Source organism: Platalea leucorodia (assembly GCF_965183815.1).
Source record: "Platalea leucorodia genome assembly, chromosome: Z".
Taxonomy (NCBI): Eukaryota; Metazoa; Chordata; class Aves; order Pelecaniformes; family Threskiornithidae; genus Platalea; species Platalea leucorodia.
This window is the reverse complement of record NC_138858.1, coordinates 16,794,583-16,810,325: the sequence shown is the minus strand read 5'-3', so window position 1 is coordinate 16,810,325 and position 15,743 is coordinate 16,794,583.

The following is a 15,743-nucleotide window of genomic DNA, read 5'->3' as shown; positions in this document are numbered from 1 at the left end:
AATGAAACATGTGGAGAGAAATTAGGAGATTAATAAAACATTATTCACTATGTACATTTAGTTCAAAGGGACAAGGATGACTGCACAGGCAGCACGAGAGGGAAGACAAGAAAAGCCTAGTAGGGTAAAATGTCAGTGAGACAGCTCCCAAAAACCTGCATATCTCATTCACCATGAGCCAGCAGAAAGTCTATGGCAAACATTTCAAAATAACCAAGAAAGATCCAAAACAGAGCAACTAAATTCGCAGGATGGCGCAGTCTGTACCAACCAACAGCTCGTCTCCAGGCCTACCCACAGGTCGGCTCTCCCCGTAGGGGCAATGACTCAAGGACAGCATCATTCAGACAGAATGGGTGGTGCTGCTCTGCCAAAAAGTAAGGACACCTCCTTTGCCAAGCCAGCCCATAAGAGGCCTGGCTTCTTTTCTAGGTATCCAAAAAGTGCTCGGGGGGCATTACGCAGAGCACTGAACGAACATGATGTTCACTTTATGTTCCAACATTCAAGCTGTTCTAAGGCAGAGCCCAGGAAAAGGAAGGTAATTACAGGCCACATCAATCTTCTGCTTACCGAGAGGTCTCTGAGCAGCACAGATAAAACATACTAGGGAGCTGCCTAACAGCTTCCCCAGGCGGGCAATCATCCCAATGCGGCCACAACGTCGCCAGCCAGAAGAGTTCATCTAAGACTCTTCCCCTCTGCTTTCTTTTATTTTCGAGGAAGGAAGAAAGGAATGGATTAATGCTGAAACAATCTGAAGATTTCTCTCAAGTATTAAGTGGATGCACATTTTTTTCTTGTCTACTCTAATTTCTTCAGCTCCCTCCTCTTGCTTTCTGTCCTACTACTCCTCCCTTCCTCTCCTTTGGGCTTTCTTCTGACCTTCCACTATCTTCTGCCTCTCCTTTCCCATTACAAATGTGCTCAGTATTTCTCATCTTACAAAATCCTCTGCCCTTTCAGCCCAGAACCATCATGAGACTTTCCACAATTTGCACCTCAAACTCAGCAAACATAGTGCTTTCACTCGCTGGAGGTCTCATCCTCTAGTTTGGGTCCCTGACTCTGAAGGAGTATCTTTTACACCTCAATGAAGTTTCTCAAGATCTGTTTTTGGACAAAACTCAGAATCTGGATTCCACCCTCAGTCTCCTTTGCTCATTCTTCTGACTGCACTCCTGAAATCTTGTTTTCTGTGACCGCTTCCATGGAGTTTCTCACTTCTCCACTCACAGTGCTCCCTCCTTCTCCCTTACCTTTCATAAATTTCACCCAGAAACACCAGCTTCGCTGATATGTAAAATCATCTGGCTGAGGATGCTCCTCCCACCTCTTACTTCAAATCCATTTCTCTTGTCACACTGAAAAATACAGTTTGAGATAAGTTGAAAATAACTGTAAATTCAAATTGAATTTCACAGAACTAAGACACAAAAATGTCTGGAAAAAGCTTTTTTTTTTTTATTCCCCCTGAACTTAGTACGCACTCCAATGTTATACAAAAAAGGCAATGTTTTGTTTAAAGACATTTTTTATATTTAAAATTTGACCTAAATCTAATTTTGAAAGGTTAAAGGACACCTGAAAGTGAAAGATAACATTTAAAGGCCAAAGAAAACTTAAATTAATCATCCCCCTGCCTTTTTTAGATGTTTCAAGCAATTCAGAATTATTTTTTTAAAGAAAATTCTTGCCAGAAAATAAATTACTTGAACAGCTCTTGAAGCTACACAAAGTAGAAAGTCTTCAAGTTAGAGTTCATAAGCCACTGATATCATTTTTAGCAAAAGATTTCATACAGGTGAAGTACATATGTAATTTTTTTTATTACCACATCAACACAAAAGAATGTCAAGGCAAATTTGGTTGGCATCATATTAGAGACACTATCAATTTGAAAAGTCTCTGTCTGAAATAAAGAGTTCTTTATTGAAAGTTACTTTGTTACTTGTATTTGATGCCAAAATAACAGTAAGTCTGTGCAACTGGAAGGGATTTCACCACCACTGCTTATACTTTGATTAAGCACAAACAGCTATGCTTTTAAATGATATTAGCCTTCTCCACACTAAGAACAAAATCACACTGGCTTCTGATTAATCGAAACATACCAGTTACTGTACTGTTTACTGAACTGAGTTATAGCTTCTTTGGAAGCTATTTCTAAATATGCATTTATGAATATAAAATTGCAATTGCCCTGTTTTCATAATAATTTGTATTTACTCTAAGAATGACTGCTGTATTTTTCCCTCTGAGATGAACATGTTTCCATGCCATGTACTTAGGCAGATGTAATTTTTGGTAGAGTACCACTTTAATATGGATTTTCTTTTTAACAATCTTTTTTCTTTTAAGAAAAGAAGAGCAGGTACAGCACAAAGCAGAGTCAGTGAAGTGTGGCAGGCAGAAACAAGAGAGTAGGAACCTGAGAACATTTCACATATTTGCGACAGATGTAGACACTGGCATCTCAGAAATCTCGACTCTCATACATACACATCATGGCCATATGATGTGCTCAAGTAGTACAAATGCCACAGGAAGGATCAGGGCAGAGTTGAGCATTAGGAACGTCTTATAACTGGGAAGAGACATTAACCCAAATACTGTGCGCTTCAGCCACAGGAATAGTGATTTTTGACATTACTCATATAAGCTTCCCCCATTTTTAGACAGGGAAAACAATGTAGTAGGTCTATATGTTGAGCCAGCAATTCAGTCACTTACCAACTAAATTATTCCTTCTTCTTAGCTCAGAATGCATTAATCAAGAATTAATTATCTTCCAGTGACCTTTGTTAAACACCCCAGGAAGAAACGAGCCCCAAGAAGCAGTGTGAACTCTCCAAAGTCACTGTACAGCAAGTGCAGAGTATCTACAACAGGAACAGGGCTTCCAGGGAAGAGTCTGCACCTTAGTCTTATGGATAACAACAACATGGATAATGTCTGAAGACATAAAATGAAAAGTTTGAAAATGGAAGGTATTAAAGACTTAATTTTTAAATAAACACATATTTCCCTCTGCACACTGCTTGAAGTCTTTAGAATGTGACATTTTCCCCTCCTGATTCTCCAAAGTGTTCATACAGGTAGCTGTATAAACTGTTCTGGTTTTGTTAAACTGGTCCTGTTCTGCCCACAGACGACAGTACTTGTGTACTGTCGGGTACATGTACTTACACAAGGCTAGAGAATACATTAATTGAGGTATGCTGGAGTTGGATTCTACTTTTTAAAGGTAAAAAGGAGAAATACCTCTCATACAGCAAAGAAGAGCACATATAAAATGCTCGTCTCGTTTCCAGTGCTGACTAGCTAAGAACTGCACAGTTCCTAACATGGAAAACCGCCAGTGCCCCCTGATGCAGCAGTTAAATGGAGAGGTGGACTCAGTTCTTAGCTATGAATCTGTGTAGTAAGAAGCACTATGATCCCAAAGGTGCTTCAGTATTCAGGCATCTTGCTTCTTCCCACTCTTATTCCCCTGGAGTGCTGAGAGTAATGGTCTGTAAAGCACCACCGCAGCCTATTAGACAGATGGCTGTGTGGTGTTCTCCCTTAGATCACCGGGCAGAAAATGGGGGATTTGTAATGAAAAGCTGAAAGCTCTATTTCCCACAATCCCCTCACATGATTTACAACAATCATGATAATTTAAAACTGGCAACCACAGACTGGAGTGCTTCACTACTATTGTGTTAGTAGCACAACCAAATTACCCACTTTGGTTTTGTACAATTAACTTGTTACATGCATATGTTATCACTTCCTAAACAGTAATATTACCAGATGGAGAAATTCAGCAGGGAATAGCAACAGGAACAATATTCTGAATATAGTTCCTAATCTGAGCTCCAGTGAGAAGTCCTTTATCATAATATGTATTTAATGCAGAAATATAATTTTAGAAATTTTATGTCAGTCTGTTCTTTCCCATTCCAGTCCTAGAAGTGAAAGGAAGGAAGGAAGGTCTTTAAAAATAAACTTTTAAACATTCCTGAACACTAAGGTAATTGCACGGATGTGTAAGTAATCTCTCAGGCCCTTAAAACTTTAATTAATACTCTAAGCTACAAAGACGCCTACTGCCAAAGCTAACACCAGCCAGATACCTGCTTCTTTCCCAAGTCTGGATCATGAATTATGGCAAGATCCCTTTGTAAGCATGTGTGATAAATCAGCCAGAACTGTAAAAGGTCATTCTTTTCTTACACTTATCTTACGTTCACTTTTGTGGAGAGATTTGTCAGCAACATTAATAGTTAATCCCACATGACTGACATGCAGCTGTGAAGCACACAGAACATCACGACAGACATCACTTCACTCCTGTGCACTGTGGTATTACACACAGCAAGAGGGACACAGAAGAAAGCTTTCTTTATACATCACCTTGAGGGAAAAAAGATGAATCAACCAAGTGGGCAGCTTAGCAGTATTTACTCTGTAAAATAATGATAAAGAAAAAAGCAGAGTCACATGGCACTTTTACTAAGAAATTTGGATGTTTAATGAACCATAGATTTAAGAATTTCAGTGAAGAAAGTTGGTGGTTCAGAGAAATCAGATCCTTTCCAATGTAAGTGAGGGGAACCCTAAAACGGCATCACAACACCAGCAGACATCGGCCGTGTTTACACACTGTCCTGCACAGCTGTGGGTGAAAAGCGAGCCGAATGTTTGTAGATCCTCCCTCACTGCTCAAATCCTGCCTTCACAATCAGGTTTGTTTTACTGTGGTTCTGACCCTGGAGAGACACCAACTCCTCAGAGGTATATTTGCTACTTGTTTACTCTGGGTTTGACATTTCATCCAGCCATCCTTGCAGCTTGCTCTCGTTACTCCGGAGTTACATTTGCCTAAAGCGTTAAGGGGACAGCCCAGACCACCCATCTTTATGCCACTGCAGTTGCAGAAACTGTCTTGTAGTTAAATGAAGATTTTGCAAATGGTACACTACTAGCTACCACTTAAATGCAGCAGCAACTGTATTTCTTGAAAATTTGCCTTCTAATTAAATAAACTACAAGCTCTCAAGAGCAGTTATCTCACTGCCATGAGAAGTTACCACCACCCAGGTGAGCAGCACCAGCCTCTCCAGCCGCCTGCCCGGTGCTGATGGCTGTGTGAGCACGGGGGTCTGCTTTACTATGAAAATCAAACAGGTACTTGAAACCACCGCTATTGCAAACACAGTGCTCATTTGAAGAGTACTGCTATCTTTCAAAGCATCAACGGATACTGAATTTGGCTTTAACTGTATGAGAAGCCCAAAATGGTTGGGTTTATGCCAGAGGGCAAATGTGTTGTGACCAGATCCCTACTCAATTGAAATTATAATGGAGACATACAACATCATACAAACCTAGCTGGCTTTGCTACAACAGTCTTCAAGTGAAGCATGAAGAATTCAAGTGAATTTCCCTTACTTTCTCTGAAGTTGAAATATATAAATACTTAAGAGGTTTACATGAATATCAAGTTCAAATAAATCAAGTCAATAATGGAAAAGAAGAACCATACTTCCACCATTCAGAAAGAAATCTAATGATGAAGGTAAGCTTTGCCTTATCTTAACAAAAGATGAACACACCCCTTGCACTTCTGCTTCAGGGATGAAGTGTGAAGATGGTCACTTGCCACGGGTGCACATGATTTTTCTTTGCCTTATTGTAAATGAGTTTAACTGCTTATAAAATCTACTATAAGCACAGAAGTACAAGTTCTAACTTACAAGCTATCCGAATTGGCATGTAATAAAATATATTTAAAACAGTCTGATAAATTACAGAATAAAACGGTTCTACGTTAAAAAAAAAAAAAACAAAAAAACAAACCGATACAGACTAACAATTCAGCATGGTTATTGGCAATGTTTATCAGAGTATTAGGAGTGGTGAGCATCTCATCAGAAATACATTTCAAACCCAAAATGTTCCTTTGCCTGCAGCAGTGTAGCACACCAGCTATTCACCTGAGCGGACATCAGCTCATCGATGGACTGAATCTGCCGTGGCCTCTTGTGTCACATTGAGCCATCGGTCCCCTCACCTGCACCTCGCTCTTCTCCTGTGTCGAGTCTGTTCTGCCTGGCCTGAGTGTGCCAAGGCTTGCTGTCCCTGATGTTGAACGTGTGGTGCTTAACGCACTGCACCCGTAAAAAACACACATCAAAGGCATAATATGAAGACCCCTGGGTTATGTTTCTCTAGCCCTTGCTTTGAAGGGGGTCACATTGTATTGCTGTAATTCCAGACTCAATAAAAAAAATCCACCAAAAAAACGAAAACAAGAAGCCAACAATCTGCGTGGTCATGAAAAACATCCCTAGTTACACAGCACTATTAATCCAAACTCTTCTGCACAGGCCTAGCATCTTCTAGGACTTGTCAGCAAAGGCATAGACAGAAAATTATGCATTGGAAGCAGATTACATAATATGAATGAGCACAAATATTACATTACGCTTCTGCATTAATAGATGTTTAAGCAATCATATCACTGTACTGAACTTTCAGTGGGGTTGAAATAATCTATTACCCCACTGTTGAAAGAATTAACCACTGTCCCCGTATTTAGAAAGTGGTATTTGTTTTTCCAGTTATGAAAAAAGTGGAAGGCTGAAGCTACCAGCCACGGTAGCTTAAGATAAAGCAGAGGTCTGAACTTCCATTAGTTTTAGATAAACAGGATCAGGCCATAAATGCGTGAATTGAGTTGGTCTTTTCTTGTTCCTATCTGTCATATACTTACTTCATTCTGACTGAGAATATCAGGGATCTACAATCTTCTTGCACAGTGTTTAGCTAATAGTAAGAGTATATAATATTAAAGAGCAGAATGTCAGAATTGTATGCATTATACAACTTCGGTGCAGGTCAACAGCCTGACAAATAATAAACAAACAGTTTTAGGCTTCTGGAGACAAAGGCTCCATGCTCGCAGAACTATCAGTGGTTTTCTAAGGCACACTTGCAATTCTTGGGCTTGTTATTTCTAGCCCAAATCTTTAAGAACCTCCTGGTGTTTATTCTTTGATGAGATCATGCATTTCAGGTATTTCAAAAGCATATGAAAAGCATTCCACTGAGATGCAAGTTATTATCCTTTGGTTTAATATCAGCCACAATTATTTTCAGGTGTATTCCTTTCCTTCAAAAAATCCTGGTAATTCAATATTATATTAATACAAATCAGTTTCTTTTATTTAGATAGCCCTTTCCATTTAGGCCATCCTGCTTTGAAAGCGAATTACTTGCTAGTTGCCAGCTTTAGAAAGGAAACGCTACTTACAGAAAATCGCCAATTAATTTGCAATTCAACAGAGCTAAACAAAGACAAAAAATCCCTTTCTATTTAAACAGAGAATTGTTTTTTAAGTGCGGGTCTTCAGTATGAATACACGCAAAGCCTTCATATCTTATATTTACTTTCTGCGCAACTTGAACTTGCTTACTTTTCGGCAGAGGTCTATCACCATCTATAGAGACTGGGCTTGTGGTAACCAAATAGCTCCAGCAAGAACTACATGATTTATTTATTATTGTTCCATCCTCCAAACTGCTTAGGAGTAAAATTCAGTAGATGTACCACCTGAACCAGGGCACAGTGATCTCTCCTCTCTCTAGACTGTGCTGGGGGACAATTTTCCAAGGAGTTGTGATAGGTCTGCTCCAAAAAGTTGATTGATTTCAGATATTTTCCCACTGCAAATTGATGTTGCTGAATACAGCTTGCACTTAATGCAGCCATGATGTTTTAAGAAACATCCTGTTAAGTTCAACATACATCAAAGTTGTTTTCATATAAATGCTACTTATCCATATTCTATTAGTAGTAGTAGTAGTAACTGATACATGTGCATAAAAGCAATTATAGACCCAAAAGCTCATGTACTGAAATCCTGGACCGTTAAAGCCAAGCGTGGAGATTTTTAGTTTGGATGTTATTTTATTTTTAATGTAAGTTGGACCACCATAAATCTTCTGGGGAAGCTGCTATGTATTTATAAGCTTTTGAATCCAATCATGATCTATAAATCTAGATAAAAGTACTGCCCAGTGACACAGTGCTGGTAATCAAAAGCTGAATTGATGCAAGCACTAGATATTCCAATTTGAACATGTTACTGCATCGAGTGCCAAAACTACAGCACAGCACCAAAGCGCACACACGATTCAAAACGTCTCATTGTTAAATATGAGGTTCCGGGAGAGCAGACCTTGCTGAGACTGAATTGTAACATTTAGAGATTAATTATGTTACTGAGAGAGACTTCCTAGTGGTTTGATGCTACCAGAAACCAATTATACAATATAATAAGCACAAGAAAAGAAAAAGAAAAACCTTGGGTGATGTCTTTATTGGAAAGTCATTAGAAACAGCAGTTTTGTGTGATTATGAAATTGTTGTATAACATCTTACTTACAAAACTGCAGGTAAGTTTCTAGGTTACTACAAAAAGGCAGCTTCTTGGATCATAATCACATTCTTTACAAGGCCTATGTAAATGGCAATACTTTGTCAAAGCACACTGAGCTACGCCTCAGCATTATAGAAAAATATGTTTCGAGTACAAGCTATTGGAGATTGCTGTAAAAGGAACCTAGGCAGGATTTTACAAACTTGGAATTTTTAACTTGATAAAGAGAAAGCATGTAGATGGGATCAAGGAATTGCAGAAACAGGATGAAAATTAGCTGAAATTAGGTATTAGGTGAAAATGCCTAGGCTATAACATGCTATAACAGAAGCCAACTCCTCCTCCTATAATAGCTCCCTCATTAGTCTAACCCTAATTTTAACTACATGAGCAAGACACAAGGAAATCAAGAACCCTCAACTTCAACTACGCACTGTCAAGTTGTCACTGGAAATCTGTAGATTTTCCTGTTTAATCTGCTTAACTTCAAAATTTGTAAAATGAAGGGCCATGGTAGTCAATCTGATTTTTTAAATTTAGCAAAAAAAAAAATTTAGCAGGACTCCTGGATCCAGGTTTCACGTGGAGAAAGTTCTTATAGCAAACCTTTGAAGAATAATAAAAGAAATATAAATAAAGGGGGGGGGGGGGGGGGCTGCACACAGGATTATTATTAGGCAAGTGTACTCCAATTACCTAGTTTCTAAATATAACCCTCCATTTTTTCAGTGTACTCTCTGACAGTGTTGATCCAGCGACATCAGCAGTACAAACTGGCACCACCACCCCCACTAGTCTCCACTCCAGGTCCGTGCTCCATAGATTAAACCACACGTGACTATTCAGAAAAGACTTAGAGGAAAAAAGATCCTCAGCATTAAATGGTATAGTCAAGTGGACTATCTGTACAGAAATCCACATCGGACCTGCTGCAAGAAAGCCCCCATCACACAGCACGTCAGCAGCAGTGAGAATTTTCTCCGTCTCTCCAGGCTTTCTTACTATTACTCACTTTCTTTAAGGACTGATCCAGGCATCCTCAAAAGTCACAAAACATAGCAGAACATTTGCTTTACAAAAGAAATTGAAATTAAAATACTGTTCTCTCCTATTCAAACTAGATCTCCACTGAGCTAAGACTTTTCTCCTGTTCAAAATCCTTGACCAATTTGGCCTTAGCATCCATCTGGACATTCCCTCCTCCATTGCTGGGACTCACGATGATTGCTGCTTTTCACTCAAAACGTCAGAGGCCTGTCCACGTCTTGACCACCGGCTTGCTGAAGCCATGCTGACCTCCATATGGAAAGGTGGAGGAGGAGCAGAGGGGCTAGTATCGCATCTCCCCATCTGGGCTGGATCTAAACAGTGGACAGGAATGCTCCCAGGCACATTGTGGAAGAGCATTTACCCAGTTCCCATGACGTTTGGTTATCTCTAGAGCTAAACTGTTACCATGATCCCTGGTGGACCCCCAGCTTGGGTCAAGTACCACAGTTAAAAGCAGTTCTTAAACATGACTTAAGAGCAAACATTTTGAGGGTAAAGAAGTGGGCCATTCTGCACCAGCTGGTCCCAGGGCCAGGAACAGTCCCAGGCATGCTTAAGGTACCAATACTTCGCTCCTAGGCAGCCATTTCCACCCACTGCAGCACACTGCTAAATCGTATAGCTATTTTTCCTATTTTTCCATAGTGTATTTGTCTCCCTTGTCAACGTAGTACTAGATAAAACTGTGCGATACATACTAAAAACAATACTAAAATGCAATCAGAAGCACAAAGCAAACGACACCCAGCAATAAAGAGAGAATAATAATTATTTATTAATTAAATCGTTACTAAGAATCAACAATTGATTTGTTTTCACACATTCTTTTAGGGACTACCATTTTTCAGGTCATTTGTAACAAATCTTATCTTCCACTGAGCATTCATACAGTGTCTAGAGCAAGTCGTATAAAATGATAACTACACCACTTTTGAAGTAAAAATACACAAAGGGAAAACAAAAAGAGGTATCTCTTCAAAAGCTGATTACTTGCCAACTGTAAGCCATTCTGCACTCAGAATCCAACTACTGAAATGTATGCAAAGGGAGAAAGGGAACAGAAAAACATGAGGTCAATGTAGACACAGGTACAGCACCATGCAAATATAAAGTACTAATGACTCTGGGAACAACAGAAGGGAATGCCATCTCAGCCTTGCAACCATTTTTCTGCACAGGTAAACAAACAATAATTAGTTTATAAAGAACTGATGATACAGAGAGTTAAGCAAAAGCTGTGTGTCTATTTCTGGACAGCCTTTGTCGACATGGACAGAAAATTACATTTATTTAATATCCATATAACCATAATTCCTGGGGCCATAATTACATGTAAAATCAAACGCACTGAATGCTTTACAAATAAAAAGGCAGAAAAGGGTTTTGAGACTTTAATCTCACTCACTCTATCAAATAAAGAAAAAAATTATCAGAAAACTGAGGCCAAATTAATGTTAGGTTTGTTTTTCTTTTTTAAACTAAATTGATTGCAGCAATCAATAAATAAGTTTCAAAGAACTCTTTTAGTAAAGGCCAGGCCTAGCCAGAAGGTATTACATCAATTAGGACTTGCTGGGAACAGACCTTATTTACAAAGCAAGAGTTCTGGGAATCCACTAGTGTGCTAAAAGAACCTCCGTATTGCTCCAGAGCGATGTTAGCAAAGCTAAGTGCTGCTTCTTTAAGTGCAGTGCACACGTTTCCTAATGCAGAGCAACTCTAGTAGTCCGAGGAAGTTCATCTTCACCATCTTATGTGGGATATACACATTCATGTTAGCAATTTCAGAAATGAGACAAAACAGTTTGTTCATTTTTCTTCTTTTTTTTTTTCCCTTAAAATAGGCAGAATATCATGAAGAAACAATTAGTGTAAACTAGAAAAACATCCTTCACAGTTACTAAACTTTGCCAGCCTTTAGCATGTTTAAATGTAGCAAAGAAAGGAAGGAGGTTAAAAACTGCAAAATATTCCACCTTCTAAGAGCTATCTCATATTCTCAATCCTATTCAGACAGGCATCGATCACTCCACAGTTTATGATGGAAATAGCCAAACATGGGAAAGAAAAGAGGACAAATAACTTCTGATGAGTCATTTTTCTCTGTCTCAGTAACTCCTTCCCCTCCCTTCTCCAAATGCCTCTTCCAGTGCATATAAACATCAGAAACACATTTATTAAGTCAGCTGTACTTTCCAAAAGGTTGCCTTGTGATATTTTGATGATTACAAAGCATGCAAGTTACAGAAACACAGAAATATCACTGCATCGCTGTAGCTGCATTCAATTCGAACCCACAAAGGGAGCCTATTACCTACCGATGCTGATGATCTGCACAGTAAGAAACCAAACCTCTATTTTGGGTAATCAGGACATGGAAGATTTGGGTTTGGGTGTGATAATATGAGCCATAGGTGACAAGGATATAAACAGCACCGTTCCCTGTGAGAGGAGGCGGCTCTGGAATGCTGTTAGCATTTTGAGACTTTAATCTCACTCACTCTATCAAATAAAGAAAAAAATTATCAGATATAAAAATATCAAATAAAGAAAAAAATTATCAGCACTAAGACATGGAAAAAACATGCAAATGAATATACCAGTCTCTTTAAGGAGGAAAACATCTTATGTAGTACAATTAAAAAGGCACCCCCCCAATCAATCAATTAAATGTAAGTGCCTCTCTTTTTAACAGAGGTCATTTATCACCACCCTGAAGGTGCCTATAAATTGCAAAGGGCAAAACTGTTTTCCAGCTCAGTGTTCATCTCTCTCCCAATGATAAATGGCATTGAGAGTTGGATGGTTTAACTTTTGGTTAAAGAAACAGTACAAAGAACAGAGGGCAGGATGATTTCTTCACTTTTAAAAGCAGCTTAACTCTGAAATGCTCTGAAATTCCTGCACTTTGGTAAGGTTTGGGTAATGTCCTATTAATCAGGAGAACACTCTTTCTCCTGAAATAACAATTTAACTGAGAGAATTCCAGCAAGCAAACACAACTGCTGCTTATTTTAACGAGAAAACTCATTTTTTTATATATAAACAAGTATGACTCAGTCCTACACAGTAGTTTTACTACTAAGAACTTCCTGTCCCTTCCCTGCACTTGAAACAGTCTGTCCAGCATTTCCACGCTAAAACATGCCTTGTCGCTCTCCCTCAGCACTGCCCAGACGTGAAACGAGCCCTTCTCAGAGAGATGCATACCTTCTCATCCTGCACCAGTGATTTTAACAGTGGCTTATGCTTAGGAGACTCACTGCAGGATAGGGAGCTAAGTAGTGTCCACATAGGAGAGCAACTAATACACAACGCGTGTATCTGTAAATCAGTTTGCTCACAGGTTGAGAAAGATGATGTGGAGAAAGATGCGGTTTCTACTCTCTTTGTTTTAAGTAGCTGAGGCACTCATACACCAAAGACAGTGAATGGGCTTGTATTAAGAAGTTACTTGACTTGCCAAGCTTACCACAGGCATTCAATATTCATGAGGCTGGCTTAAAACTGTGCTTAAAAACGAGCTTTCTTATTTCTTCTGGGGCCTCAGCCTTTAGGATTTACATTTGCAAAACTCTGTAGGCAACAAGGAAGGCTATAAACTTTCACCAAAAGCAAGAGACAGGCATACTGCACCTCTTCAAAAATGAAATGCTTTCAGGCATTTTATAGCACCATGTGTAAGATCAAATCTCTAGCAAGGTGCTAACCAGACATGGAGGTATGCAGGGAGTAAAACACAGAACGAACCTTGCTATATGCATTCACCTCTGTTCAGCTCACCCACCCCAACCCTCTGAAGATGACATTATCAAGAAATAAGCAGGACCAACCAGAAAAGGGAGGCTATACCCCCGATCAGGCATTTTTTTAACATTACTGAACTTCACAATATTCAAGTGGACAATGTCCTTTTTAAAAGTCAACCCCTTTATTACAGTCAATTGGATGTAGCAGAAGCTCATACTCATCATCTCTCAAAAAGACACCCAGCTTCCCTCAATTAGCTGGAACATAAAGGGTAACATTGCTTTTGTGTACACTCTTCCCTCCTGTGTAGTTTGCAAATTTTTAATTAAATATAAATAGCATTAACTTTCTCCATGTGATTCATTTAGCAGGTTAAAAAGTTCACTTGAATACACAGTACTCATCTAAGTAGCCCATGGTGTGGAGTAATTACAGCTGAGCTGTCACAGTTAAAATGGAATGCAAACTGATTAATGCTGTACAAAGAAAAAACATTATTCCTCAATACTGAACAGCCCCACCTTCAAAGTATCTGTAAACCAATCCTCATAATCCAGCCTTCTGTCCTTCCTATCCCCCCAAAACCAAGAAAATAACAATTAAGAGATAAGATAACCCAGCACCTGAATTGGGAGCCCAGCCAAAACAAAGCAGCAGGCTGTTCAATGGGAGCTCACCTTTCAGCACACGTGCAGCCAAGGTCAGCTTTAAAGGAAGAAAGAAGCTGTGATGTCCAAGAGAAGGAGGTGGGCTGGAGGATGGGGGAACAAGCCGTGCCAAGGAGAGTGGGTGAAGGTCAGGAGATCACCACTGGCAAGTATTGCCTGCCGCAGCTCCTCCCAGCTACCACCCCTTCCCACTTGCCCTACAGGCAGAGGCTCCCAGCCGACCCCCACGCCCATGTCCTACCTGCCCATCTCCCTCTCTAGGTATGCACCCCATCCATTCATCCTCTCTGGTAATTCAAATATTCCCATCCGCAGTGCTAAAAAATCAGTAACTTGCAAGTGTCCACAATCTGTCCCACCAAGTGCTCTCACAGCAAAAGAGAACTATCACCCTCAGCACAATTTGGAAACTGTGCTCACGTTCGATTTTCCAGGAATGAGACCTCTGACAGAAAAGGGAATAAACAAGAAAATGTGTACAGGGATCATCTGGAAGTTTAAGGGCAAAACTGTGCTGAGTGAGAGCAACAGCCCTGTGTACCCAAAAGTCAACAACCAGATTCCAAGTACTTTGGAATATGAACTCAGTATGTCTTTGGTTAACAAAGTTTACAAACCTGAGTTGATGCCAGAGACAAAGGGAACATTCTCATTTTGCAATAAACCTCAGGGAGAGCAAAAGCTCTTAGAAGGGCTCACCCTTTAACTGAAGAAAACCAGCCTGCCAGCTTAGGAGCTGTATTTGTAACATTTTCTAAGTAGAAGTTAGGGCCAAAGGGGAAACTATACTGTCAGCAGCTTAGTTTGGCCACCACAGTTATCAGCTTAATCCATGAAAAAAGCAGTGCCAGGATCTTTACTGACCAAAAACCAAACAGGACTTTGAACATTTGCTCTGACAAAGGACAGTGCCAGCAGCAGAGCACCAATGTCATGCTAATGCAGCCGTGGGACCTGTCCAGACCCACGGCAAAACCCATTACGCCCACCCCTAACCTGGAAATAAAGACGGATTTTTGTATTTCATGAAAGCATTTTTCAGTCTGAAGCTTCTTCTAACACACATTTATTTTGGGCAGTGTTTAAACAAAAACCAACCAACCAAACAAAAAAAAACACCAAACAAAAAAGTGATTACATCCAGGGATTTCCCATGATTCAAGACAGTTTTCTCATTCCTTTATTACAAGATTAAATGTCAGAGTGTCATATTCTACTGCTGATCAGTGTAAGTAAGGAGTAACCAGCTAGAAAAGAGAAAGAGGTGTTTGGGATAAACCACAAACTGAATGTCAGTCAATGACAAAACGCCATTTTCTCACAGGCACCAGGAATTCTGCAGCGCATTAACAGGAGTGGCACACGCCAGACGGGTGACTAGTTGCCCCACTCCTGGGCGCTACTGAACACTACTTTCCCTTCGGGCTGCTGCTTCTCCTTTCCAATGCTGTTCCCAAACCAAAGAGTGTGCCGAAGAGGGCAATGAAGATAGGAATTTCAGAAAACCTGACCAGCAGAGGAAGGTTTAGAGAGTGGCATTTGGCTTACAGAAGAGCCATGAGACATTTGGGGGAGCACGAGGAGGGAGGCAAGCACAAAGCCTTGCAGCTTGGAGAGGCTGTTGCAGGGGAAGCAGTGGTCAGTGGCTCGCTGTGGCTGCCACGCTATCACGAGCACCGACTGCAGTGAAGGTTTTTTTAATAACTTTCCAGCTAGGTAATTAAGAAAAGCAAAACAACCCCGGAGTGCTGCAGAGTCTCTGCAGACCCTTTGGAGCTCACTCGGCAGTGCTCTGGGGCTTCGCTGTCCCATCTGCACAAGGGGTGACAGCTTTCCTATCCAC